Source organism: Canis lupus, chromosome 12 (assembly GCF_048164855.1).
Source record: "Canis lupus baileyi chromosome 12, mCanLup2.hap1, whole genome shotgun sequence".
NCBI classification, from domain to species: domain Eukaryota; kingdom Metazoa; phylum Chordata; class Mammalia; order Carnivora; family Canidae; genus Canis; species Canis lupus.
This window is the reverse complement of record NC_132849.1, coordinates 1,534,272-1,560,128: the sequence shown is the minus strand read 5'-3', so window position 1 is coordinate 1,560,128 and position 25,857 is coordinate 1,534,272. Positions and strand designations below refer to the sequence as shown.

The 25,857-nt window shown below is 48.0% G+C and overlaps 2 long non-coding RNA genes across 2 annotated transcripts in view; one reads left to right on the top strand and one right to left on the bottom strand.

The window, feature by feature from the left end:
- Positions 1 to 1,650: 1,650 nt before the first annotated feature.
- LOC140600845 (uncharacterized) overlaps positions 1,651 to 25,857 on the bottom strand; it is a 61,864-nt gene continuing 37,657 nt past the window's right edge. Inside the window, exons 2-4 of the long non-coding RNA XR_012003985.1 lie at positions 12,985 to 13,068; positions 10,107 to 10,200; positions 1,651 to 1,814 (exon numbers count right to left, since the gene is read on the bottom strand). This is a non-coding gene — a long non-coding RNA (uncharacterized lncRNA). The remainder of the gene's footprint in view (positions 1,815 to 10,106; positions 10,201 to 12,984; positions 13,069 to 25,857) is intronic.
- Positions 5,573 to 25,857, top strand: part of LOC140600846 (uncharacterized) — a 37,450-nt gene continuing 17,165 nt past the window's right edge. Inside the window, exon 1 of the long non-coding RNA XR_012003986.1 lies at positions 5,573 to 5,717. This is a non-coding gene — a long non-coding RNA (uncharacterized lncRNA). The remainder of the gene's footprint in view (positions 5,718 to 25,857) is intronic.

The window sequence follows — 25,857 nt, the reverse complement described above, 5'->3', positions numbered from 1 at the left end:
TCTGGAGACAGATGGGAACAGGAAGGCAGGAAGAGACAGCTTTGAGTTGCAGGCCTGCCAAGCCGTAGCACTTCAGCAGCAATTAGTGGGCAAATGTTTCTAAATTAGCAAATTTTAATTTAGACTTAAATCTCCATTATTGTCCGAGGCTTGGGGAAAATTGGTGACCATTTAAATTACTAATTGGAACCTGCTGCAAATCAGTAGAGGGTGAAAAGCAGGAATGGTCCCGGTAATGAACTGGGCTGGAATGATTGGGGCAGAGGGGCGGTAAGGTGGGGCGACAGTGGGCAATAGTTGGATGATGAGCCACGGCTGGCTGGGATAGGGAGTCCTGCCACAGGGGATCCAAGGACTGTGCTGTGGGAGCCACAGAAGTGGGGATCCTGGTGAGACCCAAGTGTTTTCAGGCTGAGAAGGCCCAGAGCAGGAGCCCAACTGAGTTCCATGGGGACCATGACCCAGAAGGGACAGACACAGGTAGGACAGACTCCTGCAAACAAGGAGGAAGGGTTCTCAAAGCCATAGATGCTTTCCTGAAGCATTCAGACACCTTGGTGCCCCCATGCTTTACAAAAACCACTCGAGTGGGTGAACAGGTTCCCTCTCATTAAGACCCAGAAAACCACAGTCAGTGCAAACAGTTCCTCAGACCAAATACTCAAAGATGTTGAACATCTTTAGGTTGGACTCTGCCTACGGGTGCTGGAGGCCTAGAAACACAGAGGAAGGGGTGCAGGGATTTGAGGGGCAGATGCACTAGTGGAGGCTTTCAGGGCCCCGGGGGCCGAGGGGCTGGCCTGCAGGACAGTGAGAAGGAGGAAGGGACTGAGGTTTCCCGGAGGATAAGGCGAGCTCTGAGGGAAGTCCTGAGGGGATCTGGATGGAAGAGCAGGCAGCTGGGGGAGGGCAGCTCTGTCTCCTGCCTCCTCTGAATTTGGATCCTAAGTGATGTGCTGGTAGATTGGGGTTTCTCTTTTAGAGTTGCATACATGCACACTCGAGGTCAAAAGAATACAGTTTAGCTGGCTATGCTAGACAAGTCCCTAAGGCCCTGGCCACTGGCTTCCCGGGGCCTCCCAGGGAGGGGAGCCAGGGACTGTTGGAGCCCTGGCCCTGTTGCTTGGGCCTCAGCAACTAGAGTTGCCCATAGCAGGGAAGTGAAAGCCCACATTCCAGCCCTCTGAGCAGGCAGGACAGGGAGCAGCAGTACCATTTCCTGCATAAAAAAGAGACACAGAGAAGTCATGACTCACTCTAGGCCATTCAACCGGGAAACTTGGATAGGACCCAAGGGTGCTGACTCCTCTTGGGTCCTGTGCATATTCCATGTTGCTTGGTTTAAGGGCCCAGAGGCTGTGGACGCAGAGCTAATGAGATGAGCAGAGCTGGAGCCTGAGCTCAAGGTTGGACTGGACTGGGGGCCCTGTGGTCTGCCTGGGACACCCCAAAAAGAGGACACGAACGGTGCTCTGTATCTCAGACAGGCCCCGCAGCCACCGGCCACCCACCCCAGCCTCCACCACGTGCTTGCTGACCTTATTTCCCTCTGACAAGGCACGCATGGTCTTCAATAATGCAGGCCCCCACCTAACACAGAAGAGGCCTGTCACCCAAAAATAACTTGAAAAGCACACAGAGGGAAGCAGATAAGCATTCAAAATCATTTATTTATAGCACGGAGCACAAAGCCATCAAAGAGACTACAGGCAAGCGACAGCCTCAGCACCCCTTGGGGGGCAGCAGGGCGCCTCTCCCAGCCCACTGAGTTGCCTCAGAAATGTGCCTTCTGGATCTGGCCCTTCTGGGTGGGTCTGCAAAGAATTAAAAGACAGGGTGAGATACAGGGTGAGGAGGGGAGAGAGGGAGCGAATACCATGACCTCTGTCGGGTATTAGATTACAGAGCTCCAATAGGAGCTGCATGAGGTCCCTAGGGTTGGAGGGGTTTATGCAGCGGCTGGGGCTTCATCATGACCATGCTGGTAGCACCCCTGCCTGGGCTGGGTGGTTTGGGTGGATCAGTGCTTTCTACCTCTGGCTGCAGCTGAGTGAGAGAAGTGTCTGCTGGCTCCTGCCCTGTTTCTGCTGAGCAGACACCTATGGCCCAAGACCCCTCTCTGCCCACTCTTTCCTCCTGAGCTGCATCCCTTGGGTCCACAGCATAGAAGTCATTATGCAGTCTGGATCGGACACCGTGCACTCGACAACCTCTAAATCCCCTTCCCACTCTGAGTCTGTGTTCTAGAATATTCCAGCCCAGCACTATAGTCTTCAGAAAAGAAACATCAAATAGCTGTGTTGCATAAACAATTATTTCAAAGGAACAAAAGGAATGAAAAGCCAGAGAATTTCAGACTCGAATAACATAATTATTATTCAGAAATTTCAATAATAAAGGTGCTGTTATAGCTCTAAATGTGTATTTGGTTAACTTAAAACCTAAAATAATACACTGGCTGATCAAAACTGACAACACCAAAGCTAAATGTCACTGAATCCAGAACAATACATAAAATCAAACGCAAAGCAACAAGATTCTATCTAGATGGGCCAAGTGAATGCAGCCTGGTTCTCGGCCACAGATGGCCAGCAAACGCTTGCAAGGCTGGTGGACCAGCTGAAGGCTGAGACAGACCATCCACGGGCTTCTGCACCACTCAACCCCCGGTTCCTGCCCTCACTGGAGATGATTGCTGCCGATTGCAATCAAGGTGGAACCAATAGTAGTTTGTGAAGGCGACTGTGATCCCTAATTGATCAATCACGTCACATCCAATTTACTCCAGGAAAACTTGCAAAGTGAGGCGGCTTCACTCTGCCAGGATCCACACGGTATGTCTGTGCCGTAGCCTGCCGGAGAGCGGGTCTGTGGCAAAGACTACCTGTGTGGCCTACAGTGTGCCAAGGAAGACCACAAGAGTAGAACAGGGAGCAGAAATAGCCTTGGCACAGAACCCAATTAGGTTACTCTTTTTTTCTTTTTCCTGCGTTAAGAAAAAAATAACTTGCTTTGAGATTATTTCAAACTTAGCTGCCAAGTTGTAAGTACAGTACAAAGGATTCTTCTTTCGTATCCATTCACCCAGATTCCCTCATTGTTAATATTTCATTGCATTTTCTTTCCCCCATTTATGTGTTTGTATGCTGATTTATCTATCTGTGTTTGGTATACCCATTATTACTAGTCTTTTTTCTGAACCATTTGAAACCAAGCTGCAGACATGATACTGTATTGCTTCCAGATACCCCAGCATGTATTTCCCCCAAACCAGGTTGCTCTCCACATAACCATCATACAACCCTACAAATCAGAAAATCTGCGTGTGTACAATATCATCATCTGACCCACAAACTCCATTCAGATTCCACCAGCTGTCCCGACAACTCCTTCCTCTCTGGTGCAGGTTGCCAACACAGACCTGGCACTGTGTTCACTTGTATACTATATTAAGGTAGTTTCTGAATCTTCCCAACTTTTACATCCTTGACTATTCTGAAGAGTAAGGGCTTTATATTCCCTAGGATGTCCCTTAATCTAAGTGGCCTGATGTTTCTTCCTGGTAGAGCTAGATCAGGCTTTCCTGGCAGGAATACTGCAGAAGTGATCCCACACTTCTCTCAGTGCATCACACCACTTGGTGTCCATCTGTCTCAATGCTGGTTGACTCTCTGGTCATGTCGCCAACTTCTCCACCATAAAGTCACCATTTTCCCCTTTGAAATTTAGTGGTATTATATATGATGCTAATACCCTGTTCCTCATATAACCTCTGCCCACCAGCCTGAACCTCCATTGATGGCTCCAGTCTGAATCAAACACCGCTATGATGGCTGCCAAATGGCAGTTTTCTATTTCCCCTATCCCACCCTCATTTATTTGACATCATGCTCTAAAGAAGAGCTTTTCCTCCTCTCATATTTGTCTGTTGATTTATTATTTTTTATATCAGCACGAACTTAACCAATCCTATCTTGCTCAATAGATTGTATCTCTCACCATTATTAGTTGTCTTTATGCTAAAACTGCCCCAGATGTAGCCAGTGAGAACTTCAAGGTGACTCCTGTGTCATTTTGATGTGTTTTGATCCCTCTTTGGGGACCTCCCTACTTTCTGGCACAAAATAGGCTCCAGGATCATCTTGTACTTTCCCTGTCTTGGCCTGGAATCAACTGTTACTCTAGGGAGTACTGGTTCTTTTTTAGTGGTGGATGACATTTAGAGACCAAGATCTGAGCATGTGGTGTGCTCATTGCTGCTGTGTTGGCATTACTTCTGGGCCTGCTCAGTAGCACGTATGTACATGCTCTGTACATATATGCACACCCCTCTGTAACTATTTGTTTATTTGTATATAAAAAGCATGAGTTCATATAATTCCTCTGATTCCAATCCAAACCTTAGAGTTCACTCTAGCCTCCTCCCTTTCCATGCTTGTTAGTGCCCTCTGCAAAAGAAAGCAATCTGGTTCTCCTCATCTTTTTTTTTTTTAAGATTGATTTATTTGAGAGAGAGAGAAAGAATATGAGCAGGGGGAGGGGCAGAGGGAGAAGGGAAGAGAGAGAATAGTAAGCAGACCCCATGCTGAACTTGGGGCTCGATTTCACAACCCTGAGATCAGGATCTGAGCCAGATCGACAGTCAGATGCTTAACTAACTGAACCAGTCACCCCTCCTTCTCTTTAAGGTACATATAATGTACTTATATGCTCAACCAGTTTACTTGTTTACTTGATGGAGCCCATATTTAAAGATGGGCTCCATCTCTTCTGCCTGCTACTACACCTAGCCCACTCCTAGTTACTTTATATCCTTGGGTGTCAGAGGGGACTCTGCCCAAGGTGCCTCTTCATGATGTCCCTCTGTCCCCATCCCCACCCTCATCACCATGTGTTAGGCCCACCTCTAACTATTCTGTTTGGGGAAGGGAAGGGACAGTGGGAAATGCTGATTGTGCCTTTAAACTTGCTTAATATTTGAGCTTGCCAAGCCTTGTATATCTTACTGTTTACAAAGCCCGTTTGTATACATTGTGTCACCTAATCCCATTTCATAGATGAGGAAACAAACAAAAAAATCTCAACAGTTAAATGACTATGGTGCACAATTTGTAGATGGCTGAATCTAAACCTAAAATCTCTAGTTCATTCTACATAACAGGAGAGACCATCACACATAACATACTCTCAAGTCCTAGAGCACATGGCATCAACTTATCTTTGTCACCTCTTCCACAGTATGGATCGCCTGTTTCATTTGGCTTTTTTCCCCTATCAAGCAATCTTGGCATTGGTGGTTTGTACAGAATACTGAGGGTAGGTAATGGATGTAACCAGAGAAATCATGAAAGGGAAAAAGAAAAGCTAAGTGTAGCAGTTGTGCCCTGAGGTGAACCCCAGTGTACCTGTCCACCCCCCCCCCCTTGAGTGTAAGCAAGACCTATGATCTGCTTCTAGCCAACATAATGTGGCAAAGGTGATGGGATGTCACTCCCATGATTACATCATTGCATTATATAAAACTCACTCATAGCAGACGTGGGTGATAGACTCTCCCGCTAGCCTTGGGGAAGGAAGCTGCCATGCTGTGAGGCTGTGGGAAGATCATGTGCCAGGAGCTATAGGCAGCTTCCAGGAGCTGAGAGCAAGCCCCGATGAGAGCCAGCAAGAAAGCAGGGACTTCAGTCTTTAATCTACTAGGCACTGAAATCTCTCACGTGAGTGTGGAAAAGGATTCCATGCTTTAGAAAGGCACGAAGCCCAGCTGCCACCTTGACTTCAGCCTTGTGAGAAACTGAGCATTTATATAAACATTTCTATGTCTATATGGTATAAATAGTCTCTATGTTTTCTATATTTCTATGGTACATACCAGTTTGTAGTATAATTTGTTATGAGCGATAGAAAATGAATACATTAGCCACTTCTCTCTGGATGTGCATGATAAGATGCAATTATATACTTTATGGTTTCAATGGTGGGGTTATATAGATTTGTGCACATGCTGCTGGGTAAACGTGTTCCAAATGTGTCTGCAGGATGAGAATGCTAATTTATTTGCCCAGATATGTGTCAATGTTGCTCTGGGAATAGGATCTTTTAGATTTTACAGTATAATCACTCAAATGTGTTTTTATGTACCTCATAATTTGGAGGGGTAGTATAGTGTGGTAGTTAAGAGCATAAATTGTGGAACCAGATGGACTGGGTTCAAGTCCCAGCTCAGTTACTTCCTGACTGTGGTTCTCTTGCTGTGTAGTAAACTACCCTAAAACTTAATGACTACAAATGACAGATATTTTATTTGCTTATAATTCTATGAATCAGAATTTGGGTGGAGCTCAGCTTGATGGTTGTGTTCTAGGAGCTGCTAACTGGGGTCATTCAACTGGCTAGGCTGGGTCAGAAGGTCCTGAAAAGCTTCACACATATGTCTGGCACTTCAATGCTCTTCCAGTGGTAGTTCTCTCTACTGGTGGTGAGTTTTAGCTTCCTCACGGCATGGTGGTCTCTGAGTGGTTGGAATTCTAACATGGCAGCTGACTTCATGAGAGAATGCTCCAAGAGGTCAAAAGTGAAAGCCTCAGATTTCTTAAAGCCTAAACTCAGGTATTACCATTGCATCTCATTCTTTAGGTCAAAGCCACTCACAGGAGTGGGTGTGGGGGAATAGACCCCACCTTTCCTTTGGGTGAGTTATAGTGCATTTGTAGCCATCTTTAAGCCATCACAATTTGGTTAAGCAAATCATTTTACCCTTTTCCAGAAATAATAATAGTATCTACTTCATAAACTTGCAGTAATTAAACGATTTAATATAGCAAGTGCTTATTAAAGTGCCTGGACATTGTAACTGCTATATAAGTGCTTGTTATCATTACTAAGTTTATATTAAAAGCATAGATATCAAAACAAAAATAGACATATGTACTATATAACACTAAAAAGCCTCTACACAACAAAGCAAACAACTTAAAAAAGGCAACCTACAGAATGGGAGAAAATATTTGCAAACCATATATCTGATAAGGGGTTAATTTCGAAAATATACAAGGAGCTCCTACAGCTCAATAGCAACAACAACAACAACAACAAAGACAAAACAAAGAAACACAAATAACCCAACTAAAAAGTGGGCAAAAGACTTAGACATTTTTTCCAAAGAAGATGTGTAAGTGCAACACGTATATGAAAAGATACTCAATATCATCAATTATCAAGGAAATGCAAATCAAAACTACCATGAGATACCATCTCACACCTATTTGATGGCTAATATTAAAAAAAAGATGCCAAGTGTTGATGAGGTTGTGGAGAGATTGGAACCCTTGTATAATGTTGATGAGAATGTAAAGAGTGTAGCAGCCATGGAAAACAGTATGGAGATTTCACAAGAAATTAAAAATGGTATTTTCATATGATTCAGCAATCCCACTTCAGGGTATATATTGAAAAGAATTGAAATCAGATAATTTCTTTGAGATAGCTGCACTCTCATGTTCACTGCAGCATTATTCACAATGGCCAAGATATGGAAACAACCCAAGTGTCCATTGATAGATAAATGGATAAAGAAAATTTGGTATATACATGCAATGGAGTGCCATTCAGCCTTTAAATAGAAGGAAATCCTGACTTTTGCAACAACATGCATATGCCTGGAAGGCATTATGCTAAGTGAAATATGCTGATCACAGAAGAACATACATTGCATGATTTCACTAATATGAAGTATCTAAACTCATAGAGTCAGAGAATATAACCATGGTCGTCAGGGGTTGGAGTGAGGTGAAAACGAGGTGTTTTCAGTGGGTATGCAGTTCCAGTTGTGCTAAATGAAGAAGTTCTAGAAATCTGCTGTATAACGTGGTGCCTATAGTTGACTATATGGTAATGTGCACTTTAAGATTTAAGAGGATAGGTCTCACGTTAAGTATTCTTCACATACACACGCAACCAAAAGGACACAAGGAAACCAGAAGGTATTAGATATGTCTTTAGATATGTCTTTTCCCTTGACTGTTGTGATGGTGTCATTGGAGTTTGCATATGTCCAAACTCATACAGTTGTACAAATTAAATGTGTGCAGCTCTTTGCATATCAATTATACCTCGATAAAACTTTTAAAAATAGATTTATTTTTTTACCTTTTTAAAAAAGATTTTATTTATTTATTCATCAGAGACACACACACACACACAGAGAGAGAGAGAGAGAGAGAGAGGCAGAGACACAGGCAGAGGGAGAAGCAGGCTCCATGCTGGGAGCCGATGTGGGACTCGATCCCAGGTCTCCAGGATCCCGCCCTGGGCCGAAGGGAGGCGCTAAACTGCTGAGCCACCCAGGCGTCCCTAAAAATAGATTTAAATAAAACTGATTTCCCATTCTGGATCGTGATCCTGGAAAGCAGGTATTGTGCTTAATACATCTTTACTCTTCACAGCCCTTGCTTGGGTGGCACTTTGGATATGTTAGCTCAAACTATATGAAACGGGCTGATATTTGATAATTTTGACATATGAGGATGACATTTTATATGTCTCAACATCACAGTATGTACTTGATAAATGTTTATTGAATGAATGATAAGGACTTGGTATTTATTTGAAACTTTTATACCTAATCAGTGAAATCAACCAATTTTAGCCTGGGTCTCTTTTTTGAAAGCCAGACTTCTATATCCAACTGCCTTCCTGACATTTCCTGTTGGGTGTCTAACGGGCATCTCCAGCTCTGTGTGTCTGAAATGAAATTCTCACCCTAGTGACCATTTTCCCCCCTTTCTTCTGCATCTTGCTCGTCTCAATAAACGGCATCAGTATTCTAGTAAGAAATGTAAGGATATTCTTTGATTTCTCTCTTCTTCACAACCAACTCCTGAGCAAGTCTGGTTGGGCTTCTTTCTTTCTTTTTCTTTTTTTTTTAAGATTTATTTTATTTAGTCATGAGAGACACAGAGAGAGACAGGCAGAGATATAGACAGAAGGAGGAGCAGGCTCCCTGCAGGGAGCCTGATGTAGGACTCCATCCCAGGACCCTGGAATCAGGGCCTGAGCCAAAGGCAGATGCTCAACCACTGAGCCACCCACGTGCCCCTGGTTGGGCTTCTTTCAAAGAACACCTGGAGTCTGGCGCTGTGAGTGAGTTCTATGCTGGTCCGAGGCTCTGTTGTTTCTCACCTGGTCTCCCTAGTCATCCCTCTGATTCCATCCCCAACCTCCTAGAGTCTATTCTATACTCAGCACCCCAGGTGAGGTTTAAAAATGAAAATCAGGCCATCACACTCCTCTCTCATGACCTGGGGCTGACCATGTCTCCCATCTCCTCTCCTATATACTCCCTCTCTTCCAGTCCTTTCTGTCACACTGGTTTTCTGCTGTTTTTTTTTTTTTTTTTTTTTTTTTTTTTTTTTTTTTAACATGCCAGCTCATTCTCTCCCTGGGCCCTCCTGCCTGGAACACTCTTGCTTCAGATACTGACATGGCTAATCATTCACTTCCTTCATGTCTCTAGCATGACATCCAACTCTCACCTCCCAGAGAGACACCTCTGTACCCCCAATAGCCTCCCAGACTGGAGTGGAAGAGAGTGAGACTTGTCCCTGACTTGATCATCATTTCCCATGTGGTATCCACTCAATAAATAGTGAATGAATTTAAAAATTGGAAAACAGAACAGAGACATGGACAGCTGGGACTAAGGACAAAGGAGGGATGGAGGAAACATTTCAAAAGGTATTGATCTATGATATCCAAAACTGACATATTTTTAACCAGGAGAAAAATAGAACTAGTAAGTCCTGTGGCAGCATGGAGGAGGGTGCTCTTGGAAAGCTTCACGGCAGAGGTGGCATTTGGGAGACATGGCATTTTATGGTTCCACAGCAAGTAAGTAACTGGGAATTCTAATTCAGGCAGTCTGAGCCCATAGCCCTTGCTCTTAGACAGTGGGTGAAACGGAAAATGGGGGTGGGCTGGGCTGGAGGCCCAGCTTTGGCTGTGCTTGAGCCGGGCAGGAGGGTACAGAAGACTGCCCAGGGCCCCCAGGGAGCTACCTTGCAGTGTTTCATCCCCCTGTTTGAAGATGAATGAGTACAAACACTCACCATGCTCGCCCCTAATGTAAGAAGGCTGCTCAGGCCAATAGTGTTGGATCTGTTCTATGACTTCAAGCTCTGGATCATCATTTTTAAAAATCACCTATTTTTAAAAAGAAGAAATGAATTTGTTCGGTTTTATTTCCCATATTTGGATAATATACAGAAGCCACTTAGAGCTTAATATTAACACTCTACATCAATGTCGGCCGTGCTCTCAGCGGCGCATGTCACATTTCAGCCATCTGCAGACTCTAAATGTTAGACTCTAAATGTTAACTTGGTTCCTCCTCAGCAGCAGAAGCCGGAAAATTCAACAAGAAGCCCCTGCGCCTTCAGCTCAGAATTTCAGCAAGAAGATGAGTCTCAGGGCCATCTGTTTGGAAGGCTATCTGAGAACCTGTCCCCACCCCCGTCACCCTGTGCAGCTACAGACGTTAGACCCAAAGCTTGGCAAACACCAGTGATGTGTCTCATTTAATCCCCCGGACATGCCAGTACCCACCAGAACTGTCTGGAGGGTGAAGAGGTGGTCTCAAGGATCTTCAGGTCAGCTGACACCTCATGCCCCCAACCATGCTGCCAATGCTGGTTATTGCACCCTGTCTTCTGTCCTGCTTTCCTGGTTCCTCTGTCTCTCTGTCTCTCTAGCACCTGCTGCCTTAAGGGGCCCATCTTGCCTACTGCCCACTCTTCCCCCACTTTGCTCTCTCTGGCACTGCTCACCCTGATCTGGACCTTTCTGGTCTCTTCTGTTACTGTTTTTTTTTTTTTTTAATTGAGGTGTAATTTACCTACAGTGAAGTATGCAAATCTTCCTGGATGGCTCAGTGCCTTTTGATATAGGTCCATAGCCATGAAACCACTGCCCAGATCAAGATATAGAATCTCTAGCATACCAGTGGGCGCTTTGGGGTCTCTTCCCTCACTAACTGGGTGACCACTGTTCTGATTTGCATCACCTTCCTTGAATTTCCTCTCCATGAAATCATGCCCAGATGCATCTCTAGCTCCTCAGCCATGGTGCTGTGGAAAGGAAGAAATGTACAGGAGGGTGGCCTGGTGGACCTCCTCGCGCTCACACCATCTTGGCCCCTTCTTGGAGGCCTTCAGTGCAAAGGGACTTTGTGTCTGGCATTTCCCTGCTCCACACTGGCCCGGCTCTGGGGTGTTTCTGAAACGGTGCCCATCCCTGGTCCTCTGTGCACTGGGTCCTGCTCTGGGAGAGGTCCTACTACATCCTTAAACAAGCCCTCCAGATCCCTGCTCATTCCAGGTGGCCTCAGCTTTCCTTCTATGTTACCATAGACTATCAGGTATAAAAACAACCTAAAATATCTTCCTGTCTACTTTTTAAAAATTAGAAATTAAGAATCACACAGTGGCTCAGCAGAGGCTTGAAATCAGGCCTACTATCCCCATCCTGTGCTCTTTCTTCCCCCCTTCCTCACCCTTCCCCAGCACTTTCTGCTGATCTCCAGGGTGTATCTCCCACCAAGGCCAGCATAGCTGGTGTAGGGACCTACCCTGAGGTGGGGCCCAGGAATGACACATGCCCCTGATCAAAATCCTACATTGCCTTCTTATCCCCGAAATCTGGGGTTGTTTTCACTGGGATGTGGCCTTCACACCACAGTGAGAAAGCAGACTCAGATGCAAACATCCCTGGGATAAGAGACACATTAACTTCACACCGTTTGCAAATGATAGCCTTTCATTCGTTTATTTTCCCAGTGAAGGCTTATAAGGCTTCCTTACTTGAATCGTTACTTGAAGTAGGTTTGGAAAGGATGAGAGGGGTGAACCCAGGGGCCCTGGGGCCTGGGAAAGCAGAGATAACACCATGAAAGGGGAAAGGATGCAGACAGCATCCACTGAAAATTCTTCCAAACTCCCAGAGTGGGAGTTTCCCCCAGCCTCCTGCAGCCCCCCATGATCTGGGTCAGTGTCCTAGAGAACATGTAGATCCAGGGATGTCCCCAGACAGATGAGGCCTGGGGGCTAAGGGAGAGGCACCCAGCACAGAGCTGCCCTCCACTCAGTACCTCTCCTCCTCTCTGTGGTCCGGGGTCTCCTGGTGATGGGAGAAGCTATCTTGCCACCCAGGAGCTGCCATCTGTTTTCTTTTTTCTTTTTTTTTTTTTTAAAGATTTTATTATTTATTCATGAGAGACACACAAGGAGAGAGAGAGAGAGAGAGAGAGGGAGGCAGAGATACAGGCAGAGGGGGAAGCAGGCTCCACGCAGGGAGCCCGATGTGGGACTCAATTCCGGGACTCCAGGATCACACCCCAGGCCAAAGGCAGGCACTAAACCACTGAGCCACCCAGGAATCCCCAAGGAGCTGCCATCTGATAGGAGAGGAAGAACTCTTGCACAAGAGTGAGCAACTTTGGGCTGGCTAGAAGTAAGCGCCTTACATGCAGGTGCACATAGCACAGGCAGCAGAGCCTGAGATACTCGGGCTAATTTGCTCACGACAGGCCCAAGCATGTATGGGAGCCACAGGTTAGGAAAGATTTGAAGGAGAGATTTCATCCTGCCCTCATTGGTATTGAGGCCGGGGACGGGTCTGATCCAGCTCTCTCCTGCTCACAGACAGGGCTGCCAGAGAGAACTCCCGTCTCTGACTGATTCCCCACAAGGTAGCATGGGCCGAAATCAGGTGTGACTCCACTCTCTTGTCTCTCCAGTGGCTTTCCGGTTGCCATTCTACCCCACCTTCACCACCCTGCTCTACTGCCCAGCGGAGTCCTTGGTGGAAGCTTTGTCTAGCTACACCTATTCTGATGGCTCCCAATTCACAAAGGCATCTCGAGTCATTGCTTGTCCTTCATCGGCTACTAAGACACACTCGGTGAGAATACAATGTGAAGTGCTCACCTACCGTCCGTTCTCAGATCCTGTGGCCAGAAGGTGGTAGAACCGAGACTTGAAGTGCTGCCTCTGATTCTGAATCCAGAGATGTTTCCTAGGATGAAGAAGTTGGGGCTTTGGTGAGCAGTGACTCTGAACCTAGGGCTTGGGGCCCCACTAATGCCAAGACCCTGCCTCCCTGTGGGGCAGCCTAAGTTTCATCTCCAGTCATGTACCAGGCTCTTTGGGCATTCTCTGTCTCAGCCAAGCTGCTGGACTGTGAGAAGGGAGCCTGAGGGGGTGAAAGCCAGCAGAGGAGGGTTGAAGTTTTGTTGCAGGGAAGGGGAATTGGGGGGCTGAGCAGAGAGATGGTAACAAGGGATGCCTGGGAAGTTTCGGCGTATGATGCCCAGTGTCATCCCCTCTGCCTCTCAACAAACCTCTGGGGGAAAAGACTAAGTTGTCCATCAATGTTTTTCGGAGGTATGATGTGTGCGTGTGTCTGTGTGTGTGTGAGGTGCAATACCCGCTGACACTGGCCTCCTGCAAGAGCTACAGATGAGCAGGGTGGCCAGAGGAGGTCCAGGAGGTTTCTCATGTGAGGCTGCAGCATAGCCTGCCCCCTGCCATGATCCTGCCTAGGCTCAGAGTGCCATCCTATCCTACCTAGGATTTGGGCAAGTCACCTGCCTGTGAGCTCACCCCTTGGGACAGCATCTGAACACTCTTCTGGAGGTTTCAAGGTGAGATGCTGCCTTGGTTACCTTCCTAGAAGTTAACCAGGAAGATGTCCAGAAGCACTTGCAAATACATATTTTTAAAAAGAGACAGAGCCTGCCACAGAGAGGAGGAAGATGGCTAAGAACTCCTGGACTCAGCTGCGGTGATTTCCCATCAGCTTTGAAAGTGGGGAGGAAGAAAGGAGGATTTTTTTCACCCTCCTTTCTCCAATAAGCCCTGGAACCACTCAGAGTTTGAGTATTGAGTATCCTTATTGAGTTTGAGTATCCTTATTGACTCCATCTGCTAGAAAGGAGGTGGGGTGGGGAGAGAGAAAAAGGAGTGGGAGTCAGGCTCCAGGGCCAGGCTGGAGGGGCGGTGAGTTGGAGGGATGCCCAGGTCCTGTTTGTCTTCTCTCCGCCTTGGCCACAGGCCAGAGAGGACACTCGTGGAGATGGGGCACTTGAAAGAAAGTCCTGGAGCCAAGAGCTTCAAACAATTGCTGAAAAAAGGAAACCAGTTTTAATTATCCCCCAAATTAGGGGGTTTCTTTGTATTTTTATGTCTATTCTTAGTCCTGGAAACAAAAAAAAAGTTTTGTACAAAATGCAGAAGTGAGTTAAGGTTCTGTAGAAATGGGAGTGTGTGGGGGGGAATCCTCAACACCACCTGGAGGGAGCTACCTCGTCCGAGGTCATGCTCTCTGGAGTGTGATCCCCCAGCCAATGACTGATGAAGGTGAAGTGAGAAGCCCAGAGAAGGACATCTCATCTCCAGAGCTCCCTTCAGGGTCAGCCAAGGCTATCATGGGCATGGACCAAGGACCGAATTCTCCCTCTGCCTACTCTTGCCATGGTGTTGATCCCAATGGCCCTCTTCATTACGCATCCCACAAGCTGAACTCCTCTTGAGTCTGCTTCCCAGAAAGCCTCCCCAGCCACAGAAGACCATCAGGACATGTGTAATAAGTGCAAGAAAGGAAGTAAACAGGCTGTGTGATGGACAGTGACTGCAAGGGGGGGGCCAGAGTGGGGCTGGGGTTCTGCTGTAAGGGAGATGGCCGGGTGGACATCTAGGCTGACACCAGAGAAGAAGTTGGTCTTGAGAAGAGCTGAAGCACATGCTCTCCATGCAGAGGGGACAGTTAGAGACTCCAAGCATCAAAGGGCCTGATATGTGCTTGTGTCTCCCTAGGTGAGAATAAGGACCAGGTGGGTGATGGAGAGCCCTGGAGCAGGCAGGACCTGGGAGAAGAGACTTAAAGGTGAATTAGTTATTTCCAGGCATGAAAGAGGTTCCCCCTCTTTGGACCGTCCTAGTCCAAGGGACACCATAGGCAAAGGCACAGAATGAGAAGAATCCACTATGGCTGGAAGGTGAGAGTGGTTGGTGGGAAGGCAGGGAAAGGGGGTGGAAAGATACATTGACGTCAGGGTTCATGATGGCCAGCTCTGTGTGTGGGTGAGGTGTGGGGAGTGTTTTGAGAAGAAAGCAGAGAGCTGTGCTGAGGTGGGACTGGTGAGGAGGAGAGACTGGCACCTGGGAGACCAGTTGGAGGGCCCAGCAAGAGTCTAGGCCGAAGTCAGTGAAAGCTAGTCTAGAACCATGGCATGGGGCATGACAAAGGAAACCAATTTTTGGATTGAGGGCAACTCACACACACACACACACACACACACACACACACACACACACACAAGCTTTCGGGAAGGATTCAGAGAGATGGTGATAAAAGAGCAGAGAACTACTACTGATGGGTCCAGAGGCAGAAGAGAATGGTATCAAGTGTGGGGGATGAGCCTGGACAAGGGGGTCCTCATCTGAAGTGGAAGGCGAGGGGAGCATGTACAGGAAGAGGCAGATGTGCCTTGAGGCCAAAGGACTGCAGTCATGGGAAGTTTGCCTTTGATGGTCTCAGCCTCGGCAGTGAGGTAGGAGATGAGGTCACTTGCTGAGTCCCAGCCAGCAAATGTGTTTGTTCAGGACAGACACCTATTCAGAGCAGCATAAGTGCAAGTGGGGATTTTTTGGGAGGCAAGCAAGTATCCCCAGATGAATAGGCCAAGAAAAACAGTGGGGCCTTTTGGGGATGCTCTCCATCTCTCCAGGGCCATGCCAAGTCCCATCTATACTTCTGTTTGTGCACCTGCCTCTCTCTCTGACCCTCTCTGAGAGCCTGCATTTATTGAAGCATGGCATCCAACGTGGGCAGATCAGATCCTCTATGTCCCAGGTCCTAATTCTCAGAAGATGGGATCTAACTGGTTCTCAACCTTGGACAGGTAACCACCTGTGGTCCAATCAGAGGTGATCAGGGTTTGGGGGTTTCTGAATCCAGGAAGGATGCTAGAGTCAAAGTGGTGGAGGATGGACGTGGCAATAAAGGGCCCCAAGAAAGAGTGTCACAGATTTAAAGCTGCCAGCATGCTCCCTGCCAAAGTACCATCAACCAGCCCTCTGAGCCAACTGAGGATGGAAAACCTTAATTCCTGACGGAGCTCGTCAGCATGGATGTGAGATTTTCTTGAGCTTTCAGAAGACTGGGAGCAGAAGTGGAAAAACTCTTGCCATTCAATTGTCTCACAGTTGGAGGGACTTGGTAGGTAAAGGGCAGGAAGGCTAAGTGGGCAAGGGACATGGGTTGGTGACAGGGTAGATGAAACGGTCTTACCAGGGCTGGGGTGGGGGGGAGACACCATGGTGGGGGATGGGTAGATTGAGGAGATAGGGAGCAGTCAATGCCCAGCATCAGGGAAAGGGCAAAGAATAGGTCTGGGGAGTACAGGAGGCAGGATAGAGGTCAGCTAGGCTTGACTTACTGTCAGGACCACTGAGGCCTTTTCTCCCACTCTTCACTGACCGTACTTATTCTCCGCTTTAGACATGGGACCAATTTGCTGGGCTCCCCCCACTTTCTTTGATAAAGATAATTGACACATCCTTGGATCCAGTTAAAGGATTCTTCTGGGCACTGTGCAGCACGAGGAGAGAGCAACAAGATCATCACCACCTTGTAATGCCTGCAGAGCCTGGAGTCAGTCTGTCACCTGGAGAATCAGTGTCTTCCCTGCCCTCATCCCATCAAGGGGAGCTTACACATGTCCATGTTTGATGGCCCTCACCTTCTCCATCTGGCTGACACCGACTCTCTCGTTCTGTCCCGTAGAACTCTCCTGCTGAAGGGAGGCCAAACGCATGGAGGCTGCAGTATCCAGAGCAGTGGAGGCTGGCAGAGCTCCTGGAGGGAGAGGCTGGCACTGGGCTCCTCTGTCAGCCTCCATGCTCCTTTGAGAAGTGGAGGGGGACTTGAGGTGGACAGAAAGGGCAAACACGACCAGCTCTGGAATTCCACGTTCCAGAAATTTTGGAGACAGGAAGGTCTGGGTTTTCCTCTAGTAGACTCTAAGCTCTCTGATGACAGAGCCTGTGTCTGACACATTCACCTCTTAGTCCCTGGCAGTGGGCTCATGCCTGCCCACGTCAGGGAACAAATGAATGGAGCCCTGTCTCTTGGATCATGGTGTGGTCAGTGGCAGAGCTGCCTGGAAACAGGTGGGCTCACTCGGGGAGCCGCCAGTCCTTTCCCCACCCGCTGCACTCAGGCTGAGAAAAGCTTTGTAGACACAGGGTCTGCTCTGGAGGCTGGACCTCCTGGGGTAAAACTCTGTGTCACCAGTCCAGAGTGTCTTCTCCACCTTGACCCAGAGGACACGCTCTTGGAAGGAGTATTTGCGAGAAGCTTGCTCTGTATTGGGTTTCAATGAGGAGCAGCAGCCTAAGTCCAACTGGGACAAACTGGACCCACTTTGGGAAGATTAGCACTTACTGAGTTAAAGTTCTGGTGTTTTCCATCCCCTCATTCATCACTTGTTCATTTAACAATTTTACTGAGCATCTTCTGTATTCAGGATATTAGGAAAACCACGAGCAAGATACAAGGAGCTCTTGGTAAGGTCTGGAGACTTATTTGGAGGCAAATTAGAAACTCACTCAAGACTAGATAAAACAGGGACACCCAGGTGGCTCAGCGGTTGAGCGTCTGCCTTTGGCTCAGGTCATGTTCCCGGGGTCCTGGGATTGAGTCCCACATTGGGCTCCCTGCAGGGAGCCTGCTTCTCCCTCTGCCTGTGTCTCTGCCTCTCTCTGTGTCTCTCATGAATAAATAAATAAAATCTTAAAAAAAAGGACTAGACAAAACAATAAAGAGGGATTTGCTGGAATGATGCAGGCACAACCTATGGTAGCTGAGGACAAAAAAACCACGACTGACACTTGGACCTGCAGAGTCAGACTCCAGGGTGTTTCCAAGGCTTTGATGTCTTCTCTCCCAGGCCTGTGTGGTCTGGTTCAGCACTGCATAGCAGTAAGTGGCTGCCCCAGCTCTGCCCTTGAGGACTCTCCAGTTCCTAACCCCAACACCAACCCTTTCAGCCTTTGGGCTTAGATGCCCACATCTAGTCCAATCAACTCTGGCCTAGGAGGGAAAGGACTGGTGGTTCAAAGAACAGATGAAGCGCTGGCAGGGGGAGGGCAAGGAGGTGGGGAGGGAATCTACCTCCCCTCTCGTTCTTTAAGTAAACCCGTGGGAATGGGTGGAGCTCCTCTGCTGAGCCCTGCCCACTCCCCTGGCCTACTGCCTAAACCAGGCAATGGCCCTGAGAAGGAAGCCCCATCAATACAGAATGAGGCCTCTTCCTCCTGCTTTCCAGCCTAGGGAATCGTTCCATAATTAAGAGGGAAAATGATGAATGTAGACATGGGCAAATCCCCATACTTCATCCTTACTGCCATTGAATTAACAGTGTAACACATCATGTTTTATTATAACTTTCTAATAATTACAGTTATTACTGAATTCATGTATATGGAAAAGGCAGAAATATGATCACTGTATTAATTTGTGAGGCCTTTCAATGGGATTTATTGAGCAATAAGTGAATTCCAACCACTTGGCATGAAACAGAAGCCTTTCCTCAGCACAGGACACCGTTAGCTATTGTGATACTCAAAGAGCTCACTTCATATGGGACAGGCAGTCTCTGTCCCAATTATTTTCTCCTTCTCCAGGCAGTCTGCCCTGATTCAGAGGGTTGTGTTTAGAACTTCCCTCTTCATAGTACAGCTAAAACCCACACTCCCCTGGCATGTCTCAGAAGTCATAAATGTCAGCCCAAATGTTGAGATTAACCTTTTCCATCTGCATAGAGCTTCCACACATCTCCTTCCGTCTGAACGTGATCACAGACATGATCCTTCTGTTTGAAAGGTCAAAGGAAAAAATCTTCTGAAAATGGAGATATACCAGGGCCAACAATAGACTTTGCTCTTGGAGGCTCTTGTCATGGGGAGGGAGTGGCAAATTGATTTAATGCTAAAACCTAGGCCATTTTAAAGAAATGATCAAGCCCTTGGCGATAACCACATGCATTCAAGGAAAGCCTGTGGGCACCTGCTGGTTAGGGGTCTGGAAACGAGCAGTAAAGGAGAGGCAGAAGCAGGCGTGGGGATAGGGAACTGCCTAAATCTGCTCAGAGGGAAGAAGACTTAGCAGAACTGAGATGACCATCAGCGAGAGAGCACTTGGAAGGACTCTTTTGTGTAGCTGAAGACAGACCAGTTCTCTGGGCTTGAGAAGAAGGAGTGGAAGGGCAAGACCTGGGATTGAAGGAGGAGACACAGTGGCAGATTTTGTTTGTCCCGGGGCACAGCATTGAGGTGGGGAGAGCTGCCCAGCAGCCAACAGGACAGCCTGGGTAGTGTTGGGCTTCCTGAAGCTTGGGAGGCTGATCCATCAGTTCATTCAACTCGTGCTTACCTAGTGTTCACTTTGTATAGGCAGCTGGGGCAACCCCATCCTCTGACAGCTCACCGGCAGGTGGGGGAGTCAGGGAATAAACAAGTAAGCAACCACCAAAAGTTTGGTGACATAGAACAGTCTACAGAAGAAGGGGAAGAGAGAGACAATGGGAAAGAAGGGAGAAGAAAAACAAGGGCCGTATAGATACTAAGTGCTATGGGTTAACACATCCCCTTCCATCCTCAGGCCTGCACAGGCAGATGCTAATTGCCTCCATTTTCATATATGAAGAAACCAAGGTTCAGGAACATTTAGTTGGTCGTCTAAAGTCATCAGATCGGCACAGCGCTCTGAGCACCTGCTTTGTCAATGACCCCACTGGGAGTGGGGTGCGAGTGGGTCAAGATGGTGCAGGACAACGGAGAACATTCTCCTGTGGGGGTAGTTTGGGCCACGGGGCTCAACAGCTCATAGATGAAAGGGTGGCGAGGGAATTTTAAGATAAGGAAGATCGATGCCCACCAAAAGTATGGACTCCCCTCTGCAATGCCTTTGTGGAGCAATCACGTAACCGCTGTGCATGCACCTCCTTGGATGGGGTTTGCTCTCTCCGCAGGGCCAGCCCATCTTTGGACAGTGTTCACAGGTAGAATGTCCTTTCTTACATCAGATCCACCCGTCTCACCTTGGAACACTCCCAGCGTGCTGGGACCCTCTTCTGTGTAGGCTCCCTTTCCAGAGGATTTCAAAATCAAAAAAACCTATAGAATCCAAAAGAATGACTCAACTCTGTTGGTATGATTTCAGGCTCAAGTCCCTTTCGGGTTTACTATTTTGCAGTTTAAAGATAGAGGAAGCAGAGAACCCCTCACCTCACCCTGTGTAGACTATCCACTGTTCTGCTGAGTGGGATCATGGAGCTATCCCTTCTCTGCGAGGCCAGGGGACCCCCCACAGCCCAGCATCTGCCCCCAAGGTTGTCTGGTTCCCCACAAATGCTGCTCCCATTGCCACTATGTCAGCTGCCTGCTGGAACTCATGGTTCTCCCTTCCAATCATAGCCCAATTACCACTGGGCTCTGATTAGCAGGTGACTGGTGGGAGGGCTCCCCCTTTTGTTGTGCATGGTGCTGGACAGTGGTGAATACCCGCTCTGACTCCTACCCCATCCACACTGCTAAATCCCTTCCTGCTGTAAATCCCTCTTCCAACAAGGGAAACAGGGCCACACACAGCCTTGAGGGCATCAAGCTGCAGGCCTGCCACCTTGCTGGAGTGATGCCCTTCCAAAGCTCCTCAATAATCATGTAAAAGAAAGAGCATGAGCCTAGGGTCCCGGGATCTGGCTTCTGTTCTTTCTCTCTCACTACCAAGCTATGTGATTTGGGACAAGTCTCTGCCCTCTCTGATTCTCAGGTCTTTCAACTTTAAAATCACGGAGTCACTAAATCAGTCACCAAATGATCCCAGAGATGATGCTTTCTATGCTTGAACATTTTAGGATTCCTGGCGCATGCTGGGAGTATGCAGAGGTCAGACTTGAGGCCTGTGTTGCAGAGCCTCAGAATGTCCCTCACACATCAGCAGGAGCTCAGATGTGATGACCTCTAGGTTTCCTCCAGTTCTAGAAGTCTGTGAGTCACCCCCCAACCCCCCACCCACCCAGAGCACTGAGGAGCAACAGAATGCCTGGCCCCTGGGCAGAGGCCTGGGCCTTGTTCTACTGTCTGCAGCACTCAATCCGGTAGCATCGACTCACGGGGGGTTGGGAGGGTCAAGGTAACCACAGGGGGCATTTCTGAAGGCACCTACCACCAGGTGCTGGTGGCTTTGCTTGCTGTGAGTCTGGTGGTGGTGGTGGTGGTGGTAGTGGTAGAACCAGGGTATTTGGAAACATCAGAGAAATAACAGCCACAGTTATCACTGAGTGTCTGTGACAGGTGTGCCGAGGGCTTTACTAAATCTTTCACAGAAGTTTCTTTATTTACAGAGAGCCCCAAGCCAGACCTTCAGGATGCCAGTATTGCTTGTTTCTTCTTCCCGAGGCCAGTTGCAGAAATGTGTTGAGTTTATAAAAATTCATTCAACTGGACACTTAGGACATGAGACTTTTCTCTATATAGTCAACAACAACAACATATTTTTTTTAAAGTTCCTTTATATATAATACTCGCTGCTACAAGCAATGCATGTGGTGCTATTGTCACTTTCCCCGAGATGACCTTGAGGCATACAAAGGTTCAGGAGCAGAAACGTGTGGGAAATATCAGAAAGGGAGACAGAACATAAAGACTCCTGACTCTGGCAAACGAACTAGGGGTGGTGGAAGGGGAGGAGGACGGGGCGTGGGGGTGACTGGGTGGCGGGCACTGAGGGGGGCACTTGATGGGATGAGCACTGGGTGTTATTCTGTATGTTGGCAAATTGAACACCAATAAAAAATAAATTTATTATAAAAAAAAAAAAACAAAGGTTCAGGAGCTTGTCCAAAGCACAAGGCTGGACAGCCGTAGCTCCGAGGTTCTGCAGCTGCAGGCGCGATCCAGCTGGCTTCAGAGTTAGTTCCCTCCCTACATCCCCGGGACAGTAAGCCAGAGGGTGGTTTCCACAAGGGCCCCTTGTACACCTTTGCACACAACAAGCCGAAACAGGAGGGCTGCGCCTAGATATTGGGGGCAGGGATGGGAACGGATGGTTGCAAAGATTAATAAGCACAACTCTGTCCTCAAAGAAGCTTCCAGTTCCTTGGGGGAGACAGATAGGGCACAATCTTGCAAGACAGTGCATGCAGGGATGGGGGCGGTGCCAAGTACCAGCCAGGTGTGGAAGCCATCAGCCTCGGAGTGTTGGGTGCTCCAAATAGGAGCTGTCCTCACAGCCCCCAGGCGGGGGAGGCCGGATCTGGGGCTAGTTTCCCTTGGGCCCCTTTCTGCCCAGGGCTGTGGCCAAGGCGGCCGGTGGGCCCAGCATCCCTGCTGGCGTCACAGGGTGGCATGACTGGATTAATTAGGCTTTATTAATAGGCGAGCACTTCATGAATTGTAATTAAGCAGACATGCATCTGGTGGCAGTGGTGGCTGAGGGTGGGAAGGAGTGATTCCAGGAGGCTTCGAGGCACCATTAAATACGGGCGCTCCGGCGAGTGTACATGCGCCACAGCCCGTCGTGGAGGCTGCCCCATTACAGTGTCCTGGCGTCTGAGGGCCTGTTTATTCAGTAAGCTTGTCTTGAGCTTCCTGTGTGCTCTACTCTCCGGGTGACACACAATTGTGGGTGAGTGTGTGGAGGGAAGAATGGGCCAAGTGTCCGGCTCTCCCAAGAAGCAAGGAGGTGCTAAGGGTGCTCTAGGGGTAGGCACAGAAGTTAGAGGCAACAGTCACATACAAGGGCTACCCTTGAGACACTGAACGTCACCTTGCAAAACATGCGCACACACACACACACACACACACACACAATCACATCACACTCTTGCTCTCTGTCACTGTCTCTTGTTCTGTTTCTCTCTCTCTCAGTCTTCGGCTGAGCAAGGCAAGAGGCCTTTTTTGTTTCAAGGGGCCGCAAGGCACACGCTGGGGGGCAGCTGACGAGGCAGGGACCGACACAGGTAGAGCAGCTCCAAAACCCCACACAGGGAGATGGAGCAGACAGGTCGTTCAGCAGAGACAGGGGCCTGGAACCAAATGTTTAGACAGTAGATGGCATGTTTAGCTTAGGGGAAAATGGAGTGCAGAATGATGAGTGGGCTATGGAAAAAGAGGTCTGAACGGTGAGACCTTCCTCTGTCGCAGCAGCCCGGCCAGCATGACAGATGTGGAGGATAAACTTCCATCTGGCCCCCTCTAAATCCACCCTGACTCTCCATTTGGCCTCAGAAATACCCAGAATCACTTCTTTTGCCTTTTGGAAATCTAGGATTTTCAGACTTACTTCCTGTTGGCCTCTGTGTATCCCATGACATGGCCAGATGAGGCTGACCCTGGGCTCTTCCGTGCACCCGCATCCTGGGCCTTGCTTACAATGTTCCTGCATCCTCAGATGCCCCCGGCACTCTCCACCTATTCAAGCTGCTCACCTAAGAAAGCTCCACACATATGTAATCCCCTGGGAGAGCCTTCCCCGAAACCACCTGTCAGAATTAGCTACAGGCAGTTTCTTCTGCTCTCCTGGGCTGTAAAGGGAAGAACCTGGAGTCAAAGGCATGGGTTCAAGTCTCAGCCCCACTCTCTTTGGGCAGCAGGCCATGTGATGGCTCTCAACCTCGGTTTTCTCATCTGCAAAATGGGAAAGAGGGTAACACCTTCCTGGCAGGGGTTGCAGATGAACTGATGACTCATTGGATTTAGCCCTCTGAGCCCACCCATGCTGTTGCAAATGGCAGATTTCATCCTTTTCATGGCTGAGTAGTATTCCACTATATACACACCACATCTCTCTCTCTTTTTTTTTAAGATTTTATTTATTTATTCATGAGAGACACAAAGAGAGAGAGGCAGAGATACAGGCAGAGGGAGAAGCAGGCTCATTGCAGGAAGCCTGATGTGGGACTGGATCCGGGTCTCCAGGATCAGGCCCTGGGCTGAAGGTGGTGCTAAACTGCTGAGCCACCCGGGCCACCCTATACACCACATCTTTACCCATTCATTTATGGAGGGGCCCTTAGGTTGCTTCCACATGTTGGCTATTGTAAATGAGGCTGCAATAAATGTTCTTTTCAAATTAGTGCTTTCATTTTTCTTGGGCAAATACCCAATAATTCCAATTACTAAATCACACGGTAGTACTATTTTTAATTCTTGGAGGAACCCCCATGCTGTTTTCCATAGTGATTGCGCCGATTTACATTCCCACCAGAGACAGATACCATATAATCTCACACGTTGTTTGAAAGTTTTAGATTATTTGACTCTACAAGACAAAGCAATATGAAAAAGTAAACAAGAAGCAGAACACAGACTCAAATACAGAGTATAAACTGGTGGTTGCCAGAGGGGGAGAGGGTTGGGAAGGATGAATGAATCGGCAAAGGGGACTGAGAGGTAGGAACTTCCAGTAACAAAATAAATAAGCCACGGGGATGAAGAGTACAGCACAGGGAATATAGTCAATAATACTATAATAACTTTGTACGGTGACAGATGGTGACCACACTTACCATGGTGAGCACTGCTATCATGGAAAAATGTGGATTCACTATGTTGCACACCTAAAGCTGACATAACATTGCGTGTCAACTATACTTAATTAAAATATATAAAGGAATAAATGACAACACTAAGAAAAGAAGATTCAATGAGTTTAGGTTCAACACCTTTTACGTTATGAAGTGCATGTCAATATGAGAGTTTGCTTCATGTTTTGTGTTAGCTGCTGTCTGTTTGATTTGATGGGAAGTCCCAGGTCTTATTTCTTATGTCCCCAGTGCAGACCACCCGTTCAGTGAATGGATTAACGAATGAATGAGGTAGAAGTTCACTGTTTAAGTTGGTGGGTGGGGCCAGCAGGGTCTTGGAGGACTGTGTTAGCCAAGCAGTAACCCCAGGCAGGGACACTGAGAGGTGAAATGTTGGCGGGGAGGAGGGTACGAAGTGTGTGCCAACATCAAAGGCCAGCATGTTTTAATTGGTATAATTAATGATGGCACCAACTGGCTCATTACCTGATGGAATTAATGGAGATCATTTGTCTCTCTGCTGCAGCCTTTTGGTATGAAGGAGGCTGTCGGGGATGTGGGGAGATAGCATGCGCTCTCTGTCCTGAGGAAGGATCCCTGGGCCTCCACTTGGTCAGCCAGCCCTCCAGAAGTCTCCCTCTGTTTCTCCCCTCAGCATCCCCTTGCTGGGGCCCATGCTATAACCTAGCTGCTCTTCACCTCAGACTAAACACTTGGGGCCTAACCACAGCTATGTGCAGGGTTCCCCACAGCTGTGGGACCCCTCTATCTGTCCCCTCAACTCCCCTTTTCTTCCTCCCTAACCCTTGACCAAGGCCACACTGATCCCATCATTACCCTGGGCTTGTCACATCCACACAGCCCTCCAGTAGCTCTTAGGACCCATCGTAAAAGGAGCTAGTCTTCTGCTGCTAAGGCTGACTCAGGGACAAGCTCAAGACAAAGCAATTAGGTTCAGTGACATCAGGTCCCACTTGGAGACACACAGACTGCCTTTTCCCCTCCATCATTGCCTCGGTTCTGAGTGCTTCTCCCTTTTGGCTGTAAAGAGTTACCTTCTGCAGCTGGAATCTTGAATCCTACCCTCCTTATCCGGGAGAAGAATCAGAGCACCTCGGCTCAGCTCCTTTCTGCGTAGCCCAGAACACACACGCTGGGCAAAAGAAAATCCTGCCTAGAATCTCTCAGCCTCTGGAGCTTATGGTTGTGTGCAG